General features: G+C 37.1%; 1 non-coding gene across 1 annotated transcript; it reads right to left on the bottom strand.

The window, feature by feature from the left end:
• Nucleotides 1-8,802: 8,802 nt before the first annotated feature.
• Nucleotides 8,803-8,909, bottom strand: LOC128287748 (small nucleolar RNA R71). The gene has a single exon (XR_008278448.1). It is a non-coding gene; the product is annotated as a small nucleolar RNA R71 (small nucleolar RNA).
• Nucleotides 8,910-21,472: the final 12,563 nt, after the last annotated feature.

The following is a 21,472-nucleotide window of genomic DNA, read 5'->3' as shown; positions in this document are numbered from 1 at the left end:
GATGACCCAAAGAGACTTAAATCTGCGACAAAGACGTTGGCTCGACATGTTAAAGGATTATGAGTGATCATTGACTATCACCGGGAAAGGCGAATGTGGTTGCGGATGCCTTGAGTCGTAAATCATTATTCACTTTACGACGATGAATGTGCACTTGTCTATCCGATCCGACAAAGGTGTTAGTGGCTGAATTGAAAGCCAAACCATTATTGACACACCAAATTCGAGAAGCTCGAAAAATCGACGACGAGTTGGTTGCAAAAGCGGTCTGCGTGTGTTCGAACAAGGACTCGGAGTTTCAAATCGATGATGACGATTGTTTGAGGTTCAAAAGTCGTCTGTGTGTCCCAAAGAATTGAACTCATTTCGATAATTCAATGAAGCCCATTGTAGCCGAATGGCAATGCACCGGGGAGTATAAAGATGTACAATGATTTGAAACGCGTCGGTTTTGGTGGCATGGTATGAAGCGAGACATCTTCGACTTTGTTTGAGATGTTTAATATGTCAACAAGTGAAAGCGGAACATCGGTGCCTTGAGGATTACTTGACCAATCACGATACCCGAGTGGAAATGGGATCGAGTCACAATGGACTTTGTATCCGGACCGCCATTGTCGACAAGTAAGAAGGATGCGGTTTGGGTCGTGGTAGATCGATTGACTAAGTCGGCCCACTTTGTCCCCGTCGTCACGGATTTTTCAATGGACAAATTAGCGGAATTGTACGTTTCTCAGTTGTGAGATTACATGGGGTGCCTATTTCCATCGTGTGGGATAGAGATCCGAGATTTACCTCGCGATTTTGGAAAAAGTTGCAAGAAGCTTTGGGTACCAAGTTGCATTTCAGACCGCCTTTCACCCCCAAACCGATGGTCAATCCGGCGGATAATTCAGATACTTGAGGATATGTTAAGATGTTGCGTCCTCGAGTTTAGTGGTTCATGGGAACGGTATTTGCCGTTGATTGAATTCGCTTACAACAACGACTTTCAATCAAGTATTAAGATGGCACCCTACGAGGCCTTATGCGGTCGTAAATGCCGTACACCATTGTTTTGGACCGAGCTCGGTGAAAGCAAGATTTTCGGGTGGATTTGATTAGGGATGCTGAGCAGAAAGTGAAAGTAATCCGTGAAAGTCTGAAGATAGCCTCCGATCGTCGAAAGTCGTCTGCGGATCTGAAGCATAAGGATATCGAGTATCAGGTGGGTGATAAAGTGTTTCTCAAGGTATCGCCTTGGAAAAAGATACTCAGGTTCGGCCGTAAGGGCAAGTTGAGCCCGAGGTTCATTGGGCCATATGAGATATCAGAGCGAGTCGGTCCAATGGCATATCGCTTGATTTTGCCCCCTGAACTCAAAAGGTTCACGATGTCTTTCACGTTTGATGCTTGACGCTATAGATCCGATCCATCGCACGTGATTAGTCCATCAGAAATTGAAATTCAAGCTAATATGAGTTATGAGGAAGAACCGATTCGTATCCTATCACGAGAAGTGAAAGAGTTGCGAAACAAGCGGGTTCCGCTAGTGAAAGTGTTATGGCTCAAGCACGGGATAGAAGAAGCTACTTGGGAGACCGAGAATTCTATGAAAGAGCGATATCCAAACCTATTTACCGGTAAGATTTTCGGGGACGAAAATTTCTTAAGTGGGGGAGAGTTGTGACAGCCCAAAATAGACCCTAGCCGGAATGTGGTTTCGGGACCACTAAACCGAGTCATAAAAATAATTAATTGTTATATTCTATGCTTACTATGTGTGTGCATGCATATGTGGAAATTTCACTCTCTAATTTTACCCATTTGTATGAGAAAGTATTAAATAGGGATCAAAGTGAAAGATGGTGAAATATGATAGGCTAATTTTAAATGGCTTGTTAGTACATGTTAACAAAAGGTGGAGTTGCATGTCAAATAATCCCTTCCTAAGGAGGAGTGGCCGGCCATGACAAGGTTATGGGCAAGGGAACATGTTCCCAACATGTTTTACTAATGGATGATGTTAGAAATAATAAACAACTAAGCATGGGTGAGAAAAGAAAAAAAAATGTGTGTGAGAGAGTAGCATCCCCCCCCATTGCCGTGCAACCAAGAAGGGAAAACAAAAAAATTTGTTCATGCTTGCTCTCTCCCTTTTTGGCCGAAAATACTAAGAGGAAGAAGGGATTTTTGCTTCATTTCCTTTGTTTAGAAGAGATCTAGAAGGAGATTTGGCTAAGTTTGCATCAAGATTAAGGTATGTATGAGGTTGTGTTGGGAGTTTCATGCATGGTTTGGTTGCTAATTTGATGTGCATGTTAGCCATGGCTCAAATCCTTGTTATGCCATGGAAATGGTATTTGGCCAAAGTTGTTATGGTGATAAAGCCATTGCATGCTAAGTGTGAAGCTTGATGATGATGCATGCAATGATGGATTGTCTACTCTTGAGTAAGATTTTGAGTTTTCTTTTTGTGTTTAACCATGATTGAAGTTGAATGGAGCATGATTGTCATATTCGGCCATGATGCATTCATGAGCATGGTTCATGCTTCTTGCATGTTAGTTAAAATTTGTATTTTTGGATGGCTATGGACACCTTGAAATTCGGCCATGCTCATATTGTATATATATGTTTGCACATGATGTTTTGGCTATGAAGTAAGTGATGAATATATTGGTTTAAAGAAGAAGATGTGGAAGAATGCTTGTGAAATTGCAAGCACAATTCGGCCTAGCACACATATAAGTGCTTGATGCTATATTATAAGTTTTGGGCCACAATGTGCAAAGCATTAACTAGTAAAATGCATGCTGTTTTTGTGAGGTATTAAGTGCAAAATTGACCTCAACATGTACATGAATATTCGGCCTTGGGTAGCCTATTGAAGGCCTTAGCTTTTCCTTGATGTTCAAATAAATTGTATTGAATTGCTTGATGTAGTATAAAATGTGCATGACCATTGTGTATTCAAGCTAAAGAGTGGCCATATGACCATTTAAACTCCTTGTCATATTCGCCATAAGCAAGCACAATGAGGTTTTAATAAATTGAATTTGTTTGAATTAGCTCAAGAGCTAAGAGGGCCACAATTGGACAAGGGAAGGAAAAGGTGATCGAATAGCCAAAAAGCCGTTCGACAACATCCAAGTAAGTCCTCAAGAAGTGACCCTACTTGAATTATGTGAAATAAAGTGTGGATGTGTATTGATTATTGATTATGTATGTATGAGCATTTGAATTCTACCCGGGCTAAGTCCCGAAGGCGAATATGCTTGTGATTATATTTGCGTTTTGAGCCTTAGTAATGAAAATGAAATATGTATGTCCAATGATTATTGATGTATGTGTACATGAGAAATTAAATAATGAATAAGCTATGTAAATGAACCTTGATGAGTCTATTTTCATATGGAAGAAACGAAATGGTCATAGGAGTTACATGTTAAGAGATATTAAAGCTATTGTGAGACAGGGCCAGAACGGTTTCTGGGTTCCCTGTCGCAACTTTAAAATTTACTATAAATTATCCAAAAGAATTAGGAGACATACCTTATATGTACAGATTCCATTTTGAGTCTAGTTTCATTAGAAACAAACGGCACCAGCATTAAAGCCCTGTACAGAGAGATATTCAAGTTATACCGCGCGAAGGTCAGAGCAGTCGATCCCTGTAACATGGGTGACTTTAACTAATAAACTGTACCAATTGGCCCTACCAAAAATTCTATAAATAAATACATGGATGGATATATGAGTCTAAATTCAGGGAAAATTTACGAAACCAGTTTCCGAGTTTTGAAACTCGAGATATGATTTTTAAGGCGACAGTGACGCAGTTTTTCCAGCCTGACTGGAAATGTCAAATGGATGGGCAAAACAAGTGAACTTGGCTTGCTAACCCCTCGTGTCCGACACCGGCGATGGTCTCGGGTTCGGGGTGTTACAAGATCTCTCCTCAATTTCCCCTTCAGTAGTTTTAGGTTTTCTTTATGTTTTCTATTCTTTATTATTCTGAGATGTTTTCTTATTTAGTTATGAACTAAAACCCCTAAATACCTTAGGGGAATGAAACCTAAGACGAATCTTGTTATTATTTTCTGAATTGTACGATAAATATTTAAGTTGTTCTTAATTATGTGTTCTTAATTCTTGTATTGATATCTCAGGATACTGATTCAAGATAAGCACTTATTCAGAGGAGGAATAGACCCTGTCTAAGAGTACATTTTCCATAATTAAACAGAGTTGTTTGCGCACCTAAACATAGGGTGACAAGATTTTGCTGGATTAGGGTGAAACCTAATAAGGGGATCCATAGATTGAGTTAATGCAACCCTAGGATGTTAAGTAGAGAAAGATCTCAATTATACAATATAGGGACTAAACGTTATTAGTCTTGAATAGGGATAATAACCTAACTTAGGGATCTCTACGGAATAAGTTAAATGAATAAATCGTCCGATTCGGAGCTAGAATAACAAGTACAGTCTAGGTGGATTTTTCCTTAGGTTTTGTCTTAATTCAATCGATTTTCCCAAAAGCAATTCCCCAATTTTATTCTCTGTGAATTCTTAGTTTAGATAATTAGTAAGTTAAAACAAAACCTCTTTATTCTTAGGCTAGATAATAAAAAGACAGTCATTACTAGTACTTTTAGTTCCTTTGGGTTCGACAATCTAGTCTTGTTAAAACTATACTACTGTTCGATAGGTACACTTGCCTACATCGCGATAATAGTTAGTTTCAAGAACGATTAATTATAAATATTTAAAACCTATCATGAAATCACGCGATCAATATCTTTAAATGAGACAAGGGATTATAACATAATGAACTTATCTATGTTAAATTGATGGATTGATTGATGTGAATGTAATGATATGTATACGATGATGTGCAAGATGAAAGTTTAGACTATGATATACTTATCTATGTTTGTTTGGCCCTCATATGATATTATGTGCCTCGCTTGCTTAATTGAATGAAAATGATAAGTAAAGTTGTTCAGAATCCATAGAATGCATGCATAAGTGCACTGGTTTAAATAAGATAATTGGACAGTTCATGTCCTACAAACGGGAATAATAGTTTTCCTGAAGTGAATGATATGCTTATGAAAATGTTACTATGATGATGAAATAGTGTTATATGTATATGTGTATGAGAGACGAGTTAGGGACCTTACGACCCCACCCCTTTACCAGAGTGATGTTTTGTAAAGGATTTTATGAGATCAGTGTTGAATAAGCTCACAGGTTTGAGACCAATGAGTTCAGCCGTAGAGTGATTATAAAGATGATCAGAGATTAAATTGGATTGATAAGTAAAGACAGAACTAGTAAGGCGCGATGTCGAGAAATGTATTAACTGGAATTTCTTCAGAACTGATCTTCTTCAATGTGAATCATAATATGGGATTTATGATGACAAAAATAGTTGATGGAATAATATTTGAAAGGTAAGATATCTGGGTATGACAGTTACGGCTGAACAGATTTCAGCAGCTTCTTTTGAGGTATTCTATATGTTTAATTGTTCTTGGGATTATTCTTATGGCTATTACTCCTCTGATAAAATCTTTGTTCTATGGGAATGTTTTCTAATCATGATGTATAAACAAAAGTATTGATAGTCTGACTGGTATATAACTTGTATTGCTCTATTTCTCTCTGGCATTCTATTATATTTCATCTATTGGGACTTTATGAGAAAATACACATGATGTTATAATTTTGTTTCTTCTAATTGGTGTTCTATTCGATACATATATGGGAAGGTATATTATCCTTGTTACATTTAATTCTATGGGTTTGAAGAATGTATTCTTCTGGACTTCTTTTTCTAAGAAATTATTGAGATCTTTCATATTTTCTTAAGAGTTCTGCTCTCGATCTATTGGTACGGTATCGTATATTGGATTTCTATATCTTGGATTTCTTCATCTTGGATTTTTCTGTCTTGGATTTATTTGTTTTGGTCTTCTTGTCATCTTTATTTTGAAAATTATTAATCATGACTCGTATCTAAAGTGTATACTTTAGCCTATGATGACTATGTCAATGATGATTATGCCTCTGGGTTGATAGTAGAACGTGATGATTCTAATAATCGGATTTTTTTAAATTTTGTGTAAGGTTTTGACATCGGCAATAACATGAGTGACAAAACTGCGAGTTTCAATTTGTTTGGTGGATTTCTTCACCCGAGTAAGTTGATTAAAGTTAATGGCCTCAATAGTGATATTCTTGTTATTTTAAGCTAAAGTAATGATAAAGGTCTTTGATAGGCATGATAAGTGAATCTTAAATGGTTGCATGTTGAACGGGTTTGTCGACTGGAAGAGAGGATTTCTGGAAATGTCATCCATTGATGATTAAGACCGATGTGGTTGTTCAATCAGTATTGGTTATTGTTTGAAAGATTAAATGAGACATTTATGTCTGAGAATAAAATTTCATGTCTTTACGGGTAAAAGACGTTAGTCTGAATGAAAAGTGTACATAAATTAGAAGACTTTGATATGATTTAAAACTACTTTGAACGATAAAATTTATCGCCTTGTGAAAGTTGCATGATCTATTACATGTTAGCAAGCTTTTGAACAGTCAAGGACATTGTTAACCGAAGCATTAGATTTGGTTTAGCCTGCATCAGGCAAGAAATTCTTGATTTTCAACTATGTGTCATTAAGTGGAATATGATGTGTTTTAAGACTATAAGGTAATGAGATAGCTTAAAGTATCCAATGTTACAGAAAGATCTGAATCTGAGATAGCTTAGATGATTTGAACCATTGGAAGATGATGAGTTAGTTACTGTTTGATCTTTGAGAACAGTTGATACGTGATATTCACGACAGGTTTTGAAAATTTATAATTAATCATTCTTGAAACTAACTATTATCACGATGAAGGCAAGTGTACCTATCGAACAGTAGTATAGCTTTAGCAAGACCGGATTGTCGAACCCAAAAGAACCAAGAGTACTAGTAATTACTTTCTTTTTATTATCTAGCCTAAAAATTAAGGGATTTTTTCATCTAAAATAATTAACTAAACTAAGGGTGCATAGAGAGAAAATTGGGGAAAAGCTTTTGGGAAAACTCGATTGATTAAGACAATACCCAAGGAAAAATCCACCTAGACTTCACTTGTTATTTAACTCTGAATCAGACGATTTATTAATTTGACTTGATCCGTAGAAGTCCCTAAGTTATATTATTATCTCTCTCGAGACTAATAACGTCTAGCCCTAGGTTGATTAATTGAAATCTCTTTCTAATTAACACCCTATTGTTGCATTAACTCAATCTATAGACTCCTTTATTAGGTTTCACCCTAATCCGGCAAAATCTTGTCACCCTATCTCTAGGTGTGAAATCAACTCCGCTTAATTACGAAAAATTTACTCTTATACAGGGACTTTTGCTCCTTTGAATAAGTGCATTAACTTGAATCAATATCCTGGAATATTTAAAACAAGAATTAAGAACACATAATTAAGAACAAGTCAAATATTTATCATGCAATTCAGATAATAATAACAGGGTCCATCTTAAGTTTCATTCCCTTTAGGTATTTGGCGATTTAGTTCATAATTATGAAAGAAAACATCTCAAAAGAATAAAGATAACAAAACATAAAGAAAACCCAAAACTCCTGAAGAAAATTGAAGGGAGATCTTCAGTCTTGACGAAGAATCCGGCTTCTGAGATGGATCAATCGGCTTTCCTTGAGTAATTCCTTGCCTCTTACTCTGTGTTCCTCTTTTAAGTGCCTCCTCAGGTGTTTAAATAGGCTTGAGAATGCCTAAAAGCCCTCAAAAGTAGCCTTTTCCGAATAGAACTATACTTGGGCTTGACAGGGACACGCCTGTGTGAAACGCCCGTGTGTAATTGCTTCAGACTGTGGTCAAGGCTATTAAATTGGCACAAGCGTATGGTCTACCCAACTGAGGAAGTCCAGGCCATGTTGATTTCCCATGTTTGCCCATTTTCTCCGTTTTTGGCCCGTTTCTCGCTCTTTTTACTCTCCTATGCTCACCTAAGTATAAAACATGAAACTAAAGGCTTAGGAGCATCAAATTCGCCAAATATAAGGAGAAATCATCCATAAATGTGCTAAGCATAGGATAAAAATATGTATAAATTACGGTTTATCAAATACCCCCACACTTAAGCGTTTTCTTATCCTCAAGCAAAATCCTCAACTCACAATCAAAATAAATTCTTCTCAATTTATAATCCCCATCAATAATATCTCAAAGTAAACCATAAGAAATCATACATTGAGAATTCAACTAGAAAAACATCAAAGTTTCAAACATTCCAAGCTGAGAATTTTATCACGAAAACATAGGTGTCTCCCCTCATCTAAGTGATTATCTTTGATTCAAAATATCACAAAGTTTAACATCCTCACTAAAGATTCACTCAAATCACTCGAGGTGTTTAAGAACAATAAATGAAGCACTCATTAGTCACTATGAAAAGTTATTACCTTAGGCTTGCATGAAAATCACATCTCCACCACTATGTATTGAGATGATACATCAATCAAAAGGTCTTTAGAGGGTTGTAAGTTTGATGGCTTGCAGGATGAAGATCCCAAGACTCACTTAGCAAATTTCCTGGAATTTTACGATACATTCAAAATCAATGGCATTTCTGATGATGCCATTTGTCTTCGATTATTTCCCTTCTCACTGAGAAACAAAGCTAAACAGTGGTTGAACTCGTTACCACGAGGGTCTATCACTACTTGGGAGCAAATGACTGAGAAATTTTTACTAAAACATTTTTCGCCAGCTAAAACGGCTAAATTACGCAATGATATCTCTTTTTTTGTGCAGATGGACTTAGAAACACTTTACGATGCATGGGAGAGATACAAAGATCTATTGAGAAGGTGCCCTCACCATGGGTTACCTTTATGGTTGCAAGTTCAAACGTTCTACAATGGTGTGAATCCCTCAACAAGACAAATGATTGACGCTGCTACTAGTGGAACTATCAACAATAAAACACCGGAAGATGCCTACGAATTTATAGAGGAGATGTCACTGAACAACTATCAGTGGCAAGTCATGAGGATTAAGCCAAGAAAAATAGCTGGCGTTTATAACATCGATTCAGTCACCATGCTCTCTAATCAGGTAGAACTTCTTAATAAAAAGATTGATAGTTTCTTGGTTCTATGCAGGTACATCCAATAATGAGGTGTGACTCAAACGGAGGAGGTGTGTATACAGAATATCAACCTTTCAATCCCACAACCAAAGAGGAACAAGTCAACTATATGGGTAACAATAACTTTAGACCTCAAAATAACCCATACAGTAATACCTATAATGCAAGTTTGAGGAACCACCCAAAATTTTCCTGGGGAGGTCAAGGGAATCAAAAGCCACAAAATCCTCAGGGTTTTCAACAGCCACCTTATCAACAAGAGAAGATGCCGAACCTTGACGAGATGCTCTCTAAATTCATCTCGGTGTCAGAAACTCTTTTTCAAAATACCGAGACTGCACTTAAGAATCAGCAAGTATCGATACAAGGACTTGAAACTCAGATAGGCCAGCTGTCCAAACTAATCTCCAAACGACCACAAGGTAGCCTACCAAGTAATACGAAACCTAATCCGAGGGAACACCTCAATGCAATTAGTACCCAAGATAAGGAAGAATTCATTGCATCCGAGCCAGAAATATAGCAAAACAATGCGATGAACAAAGGATGAGAAGAGGTAAAGGATAATGATCCAAAATAGAAAAGTACGAATCATGAACCTCGTGTGCCATTTCCTAAAGCGATGACAAAAGACAGAACAAAAGAACAATTCGGTAAGTTTGCCAAACTCTTAAAGAAATTACATATTAACTTACCCTTTATTGAAGTTCTTTCACAGATGCCCAACTCAGCAAAATTCTTAAAGGAACTTCTGAGCAATAAAAGGAAATTAGACACTACATCACATGTGGAACTCAATGCAGTCTGCTCAGCTATTCTAAAGAATAAGCTACCTAACAAATTGCAAGATCCAGGGAGTTTTACAATTCCTTGCTTAATTGGTAGTTTATCTGTGAATAATGTTTTAGCTGATTTAGAGGCAAGTATAAATGTTATGCCCTATAAAATCTTTAAACAAGAAGGTCTCAGTAAACCCAAACAAACTAGGATGAGCATACAATTGGTTGACAAAACAGTTAGATTTCCTAAGGGTATTATTGAAGATGTTCTCATTAAAATTGATAAATTTATTTACCCAGTAGACTTTGATGCCTTAGATATGGACGAGGATAAAGAGGTACCTTTAATTTTAGGATGACCCTTTTTAGCAACTGCCAGAACCATTATTAATGTAGGCACAGGGGAGCTAACACTTCGTGCAGGTGACGACGCAGTAACACTCCAAGCACACGACTCAGCCAAAACCCCTAAGACTCAGGATAATGCTACAAAAACTGTCGATGATAAAACTGATATTCAATCATCCTTGCAGGAACCTTCTTGAACAAAGACAAAAGAGACAGTGCGCTAATATCATGAAGAGAACAAAGACGTCCATGAAGAATGAAGACTACGGATAAAGGAGCTAGATGAATGGCGAGAACACAAACGGAGAACACATGATAAACCGAAACTACACAAAAACAAGCCCGATACCTCTCCTAATCAACTTCAGGTTAGCGATATAGTATTACTAGATGCCTTTGATCCTCACATTGTCACTACCACACCAAATGAGGAAATCCCTCTTACGGTGCTCAGTATTTTTCCATTCAGTATAGTAGAGGTAAGTCATCCCAAGTTCGACACTTTTAAGGTAAACAACACCCATTTAAAACCTTATTTTAAAAATGACAACAGAAATGAGGAGTATGAACTCTTCAAACCACCATGATCATTCAACGGAGAGGTAAGTCGAGCTTAGACAATAAATAAGCGCTTCTCGGGAGGCAACCCGAACACTAACATATTTTGATTTCTTTATTTTTTAATTTCTAACACTTAGAATCATTAACTTAATCTTTGAATTGCACAGTTTTTCAGTACACACGGCCAGGCACATGGGTGTGCCTAAAGCCGTGGCCAAATAGGGGAAGAGACACGGCCGTGTGAGACGGCCGTGTTGAAGCAGGACATGATTTCCCCAAAACAGGGTGTGCGATAAATCCTCATGGCCATGCGACATGGTCGTGGGTAAACTTGATAGGAAGAACATGGGCGTGGGATAGAAAACCAAGGACGTGCCATAGACAAGGCTCGATTCTGTTTCTTCAACATGGGCATGTGACACGCCCATACCATTAGACCGTGGACAACAATACACAGGCGTGCTACCATAAAACATGGGTGTGGGAGAAGCGAACAAAGCTAGGCACGGCCGTGCAACATAGCAATGTGCCACACATGCCCCAGACACATGGGCGTGTGATAGTAGCCAGGCACGACCACATTTGAAAAATTCGAAAAACACTGGCTACCCTTACAGCACACAGGCGTGGCCCTAGGCCATGTGCCCCTCCCCTATATAAACGAACAACTATTTATCTTCTTCCTCCTTTCAAAACCCTAGTTGAAATCCACCCTCCCCCAACCCCTACTCCCTATTCCTGCCACCATTCCCTAGATTCTCACTTTCCCAACCCCCAAACCACCCTCAAAGTCACTCCACTTGCATTAATCCCCATTTTCCCCTCCCTGTACCCTCCATTTTCCCACCACACGGTTTCATCTCCGCGTCACACACCCATGCTCGCAATCACATGCCCCTGTACCTCCTTACGACAGCTCCTGGTTCACTTTCTTAACCTTTTTTTTCCAATTTGTGTTGTTACATTTGTATTTTTCATGCTTTACATAGATACTGTTACTATTACAAATATGTTTTAGACAAGTTAAGAATTTGCTTTATAATTTTCTATATTTGACTTATTTAAAACACTAAATAGGATATACTAGTGTTAGGCCTATTGCTTAACTATTGATGTATCTTGGATTCTATCAATACTCATATATTTTCAGGTACATTATGTCGTCATCGAGAGGAAAGAAGGCCGTGGTCCCATCCTCAAAGAGACATAGGGGACCTGTAACACTCCTAACCCGAATTCGATTGCCGGATTAAGGCTAAGAGGTATTGACGAACTAAACATTGAATTATCTCATTCACATTGTCAATAAACATAAACAGAGATCGAGCTGAAATACATACCGATATTTAAGTTGTACGCCATTTTCGTATGGCCAAAATATTTACAATTTCAAAATATCTTTATCATCAGCCTAACCCATACATGCCATATTGAGTCCAAAATATAACTATACCAAAAAGATCGATAGTGTGATGAACTACTGACGATCCCGAGTCGATGGCCAAAATCAACAATCTATAAAATAGAGAAATAAAGAATAGAGTAAGCTTTCAACACTTAGTAAGTTTTAAGCATCACAAACAATTAAAACTTGTCATTTAAATCGAGCATTTAGTATCACAAAACTCCTATTCTAATTACAAATCACTTGGCTAAATATACACAAGTACACCAATTATAAAGCCTATTGGCCGAATATATATATATATGAATACACAAAGAAATTTCAGCACATACTTTACTTTACTTTACTTTATAGCTCATACAATTATTTTAAGTCATATACTTTCATATAATGACAGACATCGACCAAATAGGTCATTCTCTTATTCGTAGATATAGTAATCATCCACACACATATATCGTTCTTTGATACTAATAATTCACTTTAAAATCAATTCACATATGTGTACATAATACGTACCTAGCCATCATAATGTATCATACATAATCAATAGTAGTTTACCTCGAACATTCGAATTCATAATCTTACTCGAATCACCGGCGTTAAGCCTGCTAGGTTTAAAACCCGAATCCAGTCACTAGCACAAAGCCTGCGGAACTTTAAGCCCGAATATAGTACCAGCACTATGCCTGCGGGATTTAACCCGGATATATTATCAGCACGAAGCCTGTAGGATTTAACCCGGATATATTACTAGCACGAAGCATGCGGGATTTAACCCAGTTATGTTACCAGCACGAAGCCTGCGGGACTTAACCCGGATATGTATCGAGTGCCAAGCATATTTACTCACATGATAACTCAATTCTCATAACATATCACATTAGTAATTCAATTTCTTCACTCGAATATAAGCAGAAAAAAAATAAATACACCTTCAACATAACTTTCGGTTTAATATTCATACACAAGAACACATAACCATTTCACTATCCCAGCTTAACTTCTAAAAACCATTAGGTTACATGCCATATACTTAATTTATTTATCAAACAACCTCCTTCAAGTAGAGACAATAGGTCGCAATTCATCTATCATACTTATCTCATGACATCATCAATTATATAATAAATGTGATTACTCAAAACTTACTTCGGTATATTTGAACGGTCGCGGATTGGCTACTCTATTACTTTCTCTTTTCCCCTATCCAACTTTGATCCACCTTGCTCTTGAGCTTAATTAAAACAAATAGATTTGTTTAGTTACTTAACCAATATTATTTACTTATTAAATAAAATATTATTTACTTATTAATCACATTCGGCAATCACATATCAAATTCAATATGCATTATAATTTATATAAATATGCCATGATTCAAATTTCATATTTATTTATAACCGAAATGGTAAGAACTCATCAAGCCATGAAAATTACTTATAGCTCAAACACAAAATGATCATATAACCCTAATGACCGATTATTCAACGTATACCTAGTTCGCATACACAAGCAAAACTCACATAGCTTATCTTGATTTCTTATACACAAATTTAACCATCATAATTATTTTATCAAGAAACACCCTAATCATTTTAGCCAAATTTTCTATTACCAAATAAATCACATATATATAACACTACTCATTACACATATACATCAACTATCAAAAATTCCCACTCCTTAGCTATTGCCGAGTGCTTATATAAGTCTTGAGTCATCTTTAACACATTTATCAATCTTCCAATTCAACTTAATACAAAAATAATATCATTTAAACTGCCAACACCAAAACATTTCTTCAAAAGGACCTAGCCAAATACCCCACTTAACTAAATGATTCACACAAATCACTAATAGCCAACTCAAATTCATCCTTAATTTCTCCTATAACGAAATTCATCAAAATTTAATAAGAAAATACATCAAATTCCATGACCGAATTTGCATTTATAATAAAACAAAATCCTTGCATATCATCAATATGTCCAATTGCAAAAATTACTTAATTCATCACCTAAGCAACATGAAAATCCATTACAATCACAATTATTCATTCCTTAAAACCAACATTCAACTATCAATAATTTAGCAAAACTCATTTAAATTGCCGAATGTTATATCCTCAACCAAAACTAAAGTTTTAACATGGGCTACGTAGGAAACTATGTAATTAACTAAATTTTCACAAGAATTTGAAGATAGAACATGAAACATACCTTAATTTGGATGCTAAAATAGTCAAAAGTTTGATCTCTCCTATCCCTTTTTTTTTAAGAAATCGGCAATGAAGAACAAAAGTAATTAACCTTGTTCTTTTCACCCATTTACTTATTTTATTATAATATAAAATTTTTATTACATATTATAATACATTTATATATATAAATACATATAAAATTTATACTTTTTCAACTACTAAACCACATGGCCGGCCACTATAAAAAAACAATGGCAATTTGACATGCACATCCTTATGATTTTTAAACCATATAGTAATAAGCCATCACATAAATACCTAGCACATTTTCAAAATTCTCACACAAGTCCCTTTCAATAAATTTCAATCAAAGCACCACAAATTCACATATGCATTTTCACACAAATTAAGCACGAAATTTAACATTCAATTATTTCCACGACTCAGTTTAGTGGTCCCGAAACCACTTCACGACTAGGGTCAAATTAGGGCTGTCACAACTCTCCTCCACTTAGGAATTTTCGTCCCCAAATATCTTCCCAGCGAATAAATTAGGGTATCGTTCTTTTATAGAGTCCACAAGCTCCCAAGTAGCTTCTTCCACCCCATGCTTGAGCCACAACACTTTCACTAGTGAAATTTTCTTATTCCGCAAATCTTTCACGTCGTGTGCCAAAATACGAACTGGTTCCTCTTCGTAACTCAAATCAGATCAAATTTCAATGTCGGATGGACTAATCACATGCGATTGGTCGAATCTATAACGTCGAAGCATCGAGACATGAAAAACATTGTGAATCTTTTCAAGTTCAGCGGGCAAAATCAATCTGTATGCTACCGACCCAACTCGTTCTGATATCTCATACGGCCTGATGAACCTCGGACTCAACTTGCCCTTATCGTCGAATCTGAGCACTTTTTTCCAAGGTAAAACTTTAAGAAACACTTTATCTCCGACTTGATATTCAATGTCCTGCCGTTTTAAATCCGCATAGGATTTCTGACGATCTGGTGCTGCCTTAAGACTTTCACGGATAACTTTTACTTTCTGTTCTACATCTTTAATTAAATCAGCCCCGAAGATTCTACTTTCACTGAGCTCAGTCCAAAACAACGGTGTACGACATTTATGACCATATAAAGCCTCGTAAGGTTCCATCTTGATGCTCGATTGGAAGCTATTGTTGTAAGCGAACTCAATCAAAGGCAAATACCGTTCCCACGAACTACTAAACTCAAGGACATAACATCTCAACATATCCTCGAGTATTTGAATTACTCATTCTGATTGACCGTCCGTCTGAGGATGAAATGCAGGGCTAGAATGTAGCTTGGTACCCAAAGCGTCTTGTAATTTCTTTCAAAACCGCGAGGTGAATCTTGGGCCTCTGTCAGACGCAATAGAAATAGGTACCGCGTGTAATATGATAATCTGAGAAACATACAATTCAGCTAGCTTGTCGAGTGAGTAACCCGCACGTACGGGAATAAAGTGAGCCGATTTAGTCAATCTATCCACGACGACCCAAATCGCATCTTTCTTGCTCGGTGACAAAGGCAACCCAGCCACAAAATCCATAGTAACTCGATCCCACTTCCACTCGGGTATCATGATTGGCTGAAGCAATCCTGAAGGCACTTGATGTTCCGCTTTCACTTGTTGACAAATTAAACACTTCGATACAAAGTCAGAAATGTCACGTTTCATACCATGCCACCAATACTGACGTTTCAAGTCATTGTACATTTTTGTACTAACCGGATGAACTGATATCTAACTATTATGAGCTTCACTCAAAATCATCGAAATAAGTTCCGAATTTCTTGGAACACATAATTGACTTCTGAACCTTAAACAATCATTGTCGTTAATTAGAAACTCTGAATCCTCATTCAAAACACAGTCAGCTCGTTTAGCAACCAATTCATCATCAACTTTCTGAGTTTCACATATTTGGTGAATCAATAACGGTTTGGCTTTTAATTCTGCTACTAACACATTATCGAATGAAACGGACAAGTGTACATTCATCACTCGCAAAGCAAACAGTGACTTGCAACTTAAAGCATCTGTAACCACGTTAGCCTTTCCCGGGTGATAGTCAATGACAAGCTCGTAATCTTTCAACAATTCAAGCCAACGTCTTTGTCTCAGATTCAAATCTCTTTGAGTCATCAAATATTTGAGACTTTTACGATCCGAATATACATGACACCTCTCTCCAAACAAATAGTGTCGCCATATTTTCAAAGCAAATATGATGGCAGTTAATTGAGATCATGGGTTGGATAGTTTTTCTCATGTGGCTTCAATTGCCTCGAAGCGTAAGCTACAACTCGACCTTCTTGCATCAATACACAACCCATCCCATTTAAGGACGCATCACTGTAAATGACAAACTCTTTACCGGATTTGGGCTGCACTAACACCGGAGCTTCAGTCAAATAAGTTTTCAGTTGGTCGAAACTTTTTTGACACTTTTCTGACCATTCGAACATAACATCTTTCTGAAGTAGCTTCGTCAATAGTGTGGCTATCATCGAGAAACCCTTTACCAACTGTCTGTAGTAACCAGCAAGTCCCAAAAAGCTCCGAACTTCAGTAACATTTCTAGGAGGCTTCTAATCAAGTATGGCTGATATTTTACTCGGATCAACACAAATACCTTATGCGGATACCACATGCCCCAAAAAGCTAACTTCTCTCAACCAGAACTCACATTTACTGAACTTAGCATATAACTACTTGTCCCGTAAAATCTGCAACACTAATCTCAGGTGCTCGGCATGTTCGGTTTCATCTCGCGAATAGATCAAAATGTCATCTATAAATACAACTACAAACCGGTCCAAATACTGTCTGAAGATTCGATTCATCAAGTCCATAAATACCGCAGGGACATTAGTGAGCCCAAACGGCATCACTAAGAACTCGTAGTGACCGTATCTCATTCTAGAAGCAGTTTTAGCAAATCTGAGTCTCGAACTCGCAACTGATAATAACCCGATCTCAAATCTATCTTTGAAAACACTGAGGCTCCCTTCAGCTGATCAAACAAATAATCAATATGCAGTAACGGATATTTGTTCTTTATTCTCACTTTATTTAATTGACGATAGTCGATGCACATTCTCATGGTTCCGTCTTTCTTTTTCACAAACAATACTGGTGCACCCCAAGGTGAGAAACTCAGTCGAGCAAAACCTCTATCCGTCAACTCTTGCAACTGAGCTTTTAATTCCTTCAATTCGGTTGGTGCCATACGATACGAAGCTATCGAAATTGGTGTAGTCTCAGGTACAAGTTCAATGCCAAACTCTACCTCACGAACAGGTGGTAATCCCGGTAACTCCTCAGGAAAAACATCTGAATACTCACAAACCACTGGCACTGATTCAAGTTTCTTTTCTGACTCTTTACTATCAAGTACGTACGCAAGATATGCTTCACACCCCTTTTTTACATATTTCTGAGCCAACATTGAGGATATTACTGTTGGTAACCCATTCAAATCAGTAGACTCAACTTGGATTATCTCATCATTTGCACATCTCAAATCAATAGTCTTTCTTTTGCAATTCACAACTGCATCATGTACGGTCAACCAATCCAAACCGAGAATAACATCAAATTCATCAAACGGTAAAAGCATCAAATTGGCCGAAAAACAGGAACCTCGGATTACCAGGGGACATTTCCTGCACACTTTGTCGACTAGCACATATCGACCCAAGGGATTTGACACTCGAATCACGAACTCAGTAGACTCAACAGGTAGAGTCTTACTGGATGCTAAAGTCTCACATACATATAAATGAGTAGAACCAGAGTCAATTAATACAGTCACATCAGTATCAAAGAGAGTGAAACTACCGGTAATAACATCAGGTGAAGAAGCATCCTCGCGTGCATAAATAGCATGAGCTCTAGCAGGAGCACAAGCCTCGGATCTGGTCGTAGCATCTCTAGATCCTCTCTGACTGCCATTAGCATTCCCCGTATTCCTAGGTGGTCTACCTCGAGCTGTAGCATTACTCAGTTTTCCACTCTGATTCACATTTTGTTCTGACAATTTCGGGCAGTCTTTGATGAAGTGGTCGGATGATCCGCATCTATAACAGGAGTGATCATGAAATCTACAACTTCCCGAATACCATTTTCTACAAAACTTGCACTCGGTCCTATCCCGACGATCATTTCCAACACTGGCAACTAAAGTGGCTCGCGTACTCATGGGAGGTTAATCACGGTCTCGTCTGAAAAAGCCCGAAGTGTTCTTAGATCAGCCCGAATCATCTCAAAATTTCTTTGGTGATTGCTGAAAAGGCTTTCCTGAAGATCTTTTACGAAACTCTCTAGCTCCAACATCAGCTTTCTTTTTCTCTTTACTAAGCTCATTGGCTTTGCAAGCTCGTTCAACAAGTACTACGAACTTTCTGATTTCAAGAATGCCAACAAACATTTTAATATCTTCATTTAGCCCGTCCTCGAAGCCTTTACACATAATAGCCTCAGATGATACACATTCCCGAGCATATCTACTAAGTCTGATGAACTTCCGTTCATAATCAGTAACTGACATGGAACCCTGTTTAAGTTTAAGAAATTCTTTTCGTTTCTGATCGATGAGCCTCTGACTGATATACTTTTTTCGGAATTTAGTTTGGAAGAACTCCCACATCACCCGCTCTCTGGGTACAACAGAAACCAATGTATTCCACCAATAATAGTCAGAATCACGTAGCAAAGATATAGCACATTTCAGGCATTCATCGGGTGTGCAAGATAGTTCATCAAGTACTCGAATAGTGTTGTCTAACCAAAATTCAGCTTGCTCGGCATCATCTCTGTCTGTAGCTTTAAATTTAGTAGCCCCGTACTTTCGAATTCTGTCAACCGGAGGCTTATTCAACCTCATCTGATCAGTTACCAGAGGTATCGTCGGTGTAGGGGGTTTATTTGTTGGAAGTGGGGGTTGTGGAGCAGCCGCATTAGTTCGAATGTATTGGTTAAACCAATCATTCATCACATTATAAAAGGCTTGTCTAGCCTCATCATTTTGATTGCTCGCAATAGGTTGAGAGTCCATCGGCGCTGTCCTGTGTGCGGGTGCAGGCACTACACTTTCTACATCATCGACTACCACTCGATCGGGATCGGGATCCATTACTATATGAAAGCACATTTTTAACTGTCAAAAATCATCACACTATCGTATTAACACTATATGGCATGTATAGCTAGACTCATATACGCTATGGTTGTAATATCCCGAATCAGGGCCTAATCGGAATAGTGGTTTCGTAACCACAAATCTGAGATAGAAATAATTATTTTATAATTATTTTGATGATTATGATATGATTGCATGATTGTGTGAAAATTTCGTGATGAAATTCTATGCTTAAAGTGCTTAAATTGAAAGTAGGGACTAAATTGAATAAGTTGCAAAATTTGCATTCTAGAAATTTTTAGTATGAAATTGCTTTGAAATATTTATTAGGAGGTCTTAAATAGCAATTTTACCAATTTTAAGTTCATGGACAAATTTAGGACATGGAAGGTATTTTGGTCATTTTGATATTAAATGAAATAAAATGGGAAAAATAACACAAAATAGTCATCTTCCCCATTTAGTTGCTGTCGAAACTTCACTCTCACCATAGCTAGGGTTTCTTCAACTTTCAAGCTTCATAGTAAGTGATTCTATGCCCCGTTTTTAATGATTTTTACGTTTTTGAGATCCCGGTAGCTCGATTAAGCTTATGCTAACAATAATTCAACCTAGGGTTCATATTTGGAAAAATACCCATAGGTGAAATTTGTGTATTTTGATGTTTTATGATAGAATATGGGGTTTTAAATTATGTTAGACAACTTGTGCTACTCGGTTTTGAGCGAAAACGAGTAAAAGGGCTTAATCGGTAAAAATACCTAATAGTCATAAGTACATGTTAGGGTGAGAATTTGATGTTGCTATAGAAGAGAAAAGTGATCAGCATGTTGTAAAACATAAGAATAAGGAATAAATTTTAATCCCGAGCTTAGGGGCAAATATGTAAATATGCAAAAGTTTAGGGGTAAAATTGTAATTTTGCCAAAATTTGAGTTAAGGATTAATTTGATAATGTGAGTAATAAATGAGCTAAATGTGTTATTTTAGATCAAGAAAGACGTGGAATCGACCTCAATCGAGGAAAAGAAAAGATTGTGGACTAAACTGCAAAATCCTTGTATTTTGGTACCAAGGTAAGTTCATGTGTAAATAATGTAGCATAATTGTTATTTTTAAGTTATTGATATTAATTATGTGTTATGCTGAATTTCATTATGAAATGTATGCTTTGTGGTTAATTTCAAATAATATGTAAATTATGTGAGCTACTTGTTAAATATAATTGTTACCGAGTATTGATTTCGGCATTCTACGGAAGACGGCAAGGATAAGTGTTCTAGAAAAATCCCGTTTGAACCTTAGGAATAGATTAGGATACAAGTGACATGTCACTAGGATGGTTGAGCATCCGAGCTCGTTGAGTTGAGTCCGAGTTCACTTATGGATGCGAACGCCCGAGCTCGTTGAGTTGAGTCCGAGTTCGCTTATGGGCGGGTTACATGATTGCTTGATTGTATATATGGCACTTATGTGCAAGTTATCCATGTATCCGAATTATATTCCGATGTGTTCAACGGGTAAAGTTCTACTCAAATGGAGGAATATTCGAGATGTAAAGAGACGTATTGGTAAGTGATATGAAATGGATATTTTGGACAGGTATGTATTTAACCCTCGGGTTGAGTATTGATACAACCACGATAAGGTAATAAGATGATGAAGAATGATTAAAAATGTGATATGTGTTTTAGTGATGTATGCTAATGTTGATTGGTATAACTGTTTGTTATGTTACTTATTATTTGCATATGAACTTACTAAGCATTTATGCTTACTCCCTCCTTCTTACTCATTGTAGTTTTGGACAAGCTAGCTCGGGACTCGGGA

The sequence above is a fragment of the Gossypium arboreum genome, chromosome 13 (assembly GCF_025698485.1).
Source record: "Gossypium arboreum isolate Shixiya-1 chromosome 13, ASM2569848v2, whole genome shotgun sequence".
Classification (NCBI taxonomy): Eukaryota; Viridiplantae; Streptophyta; class Magnoliopsida; order Malvales; family Malvaceae; genus Gossypium; species Gossypium arboreum.
This window is presented reverse-complemented; position numbering and strand designations above follow the sequence as displayed.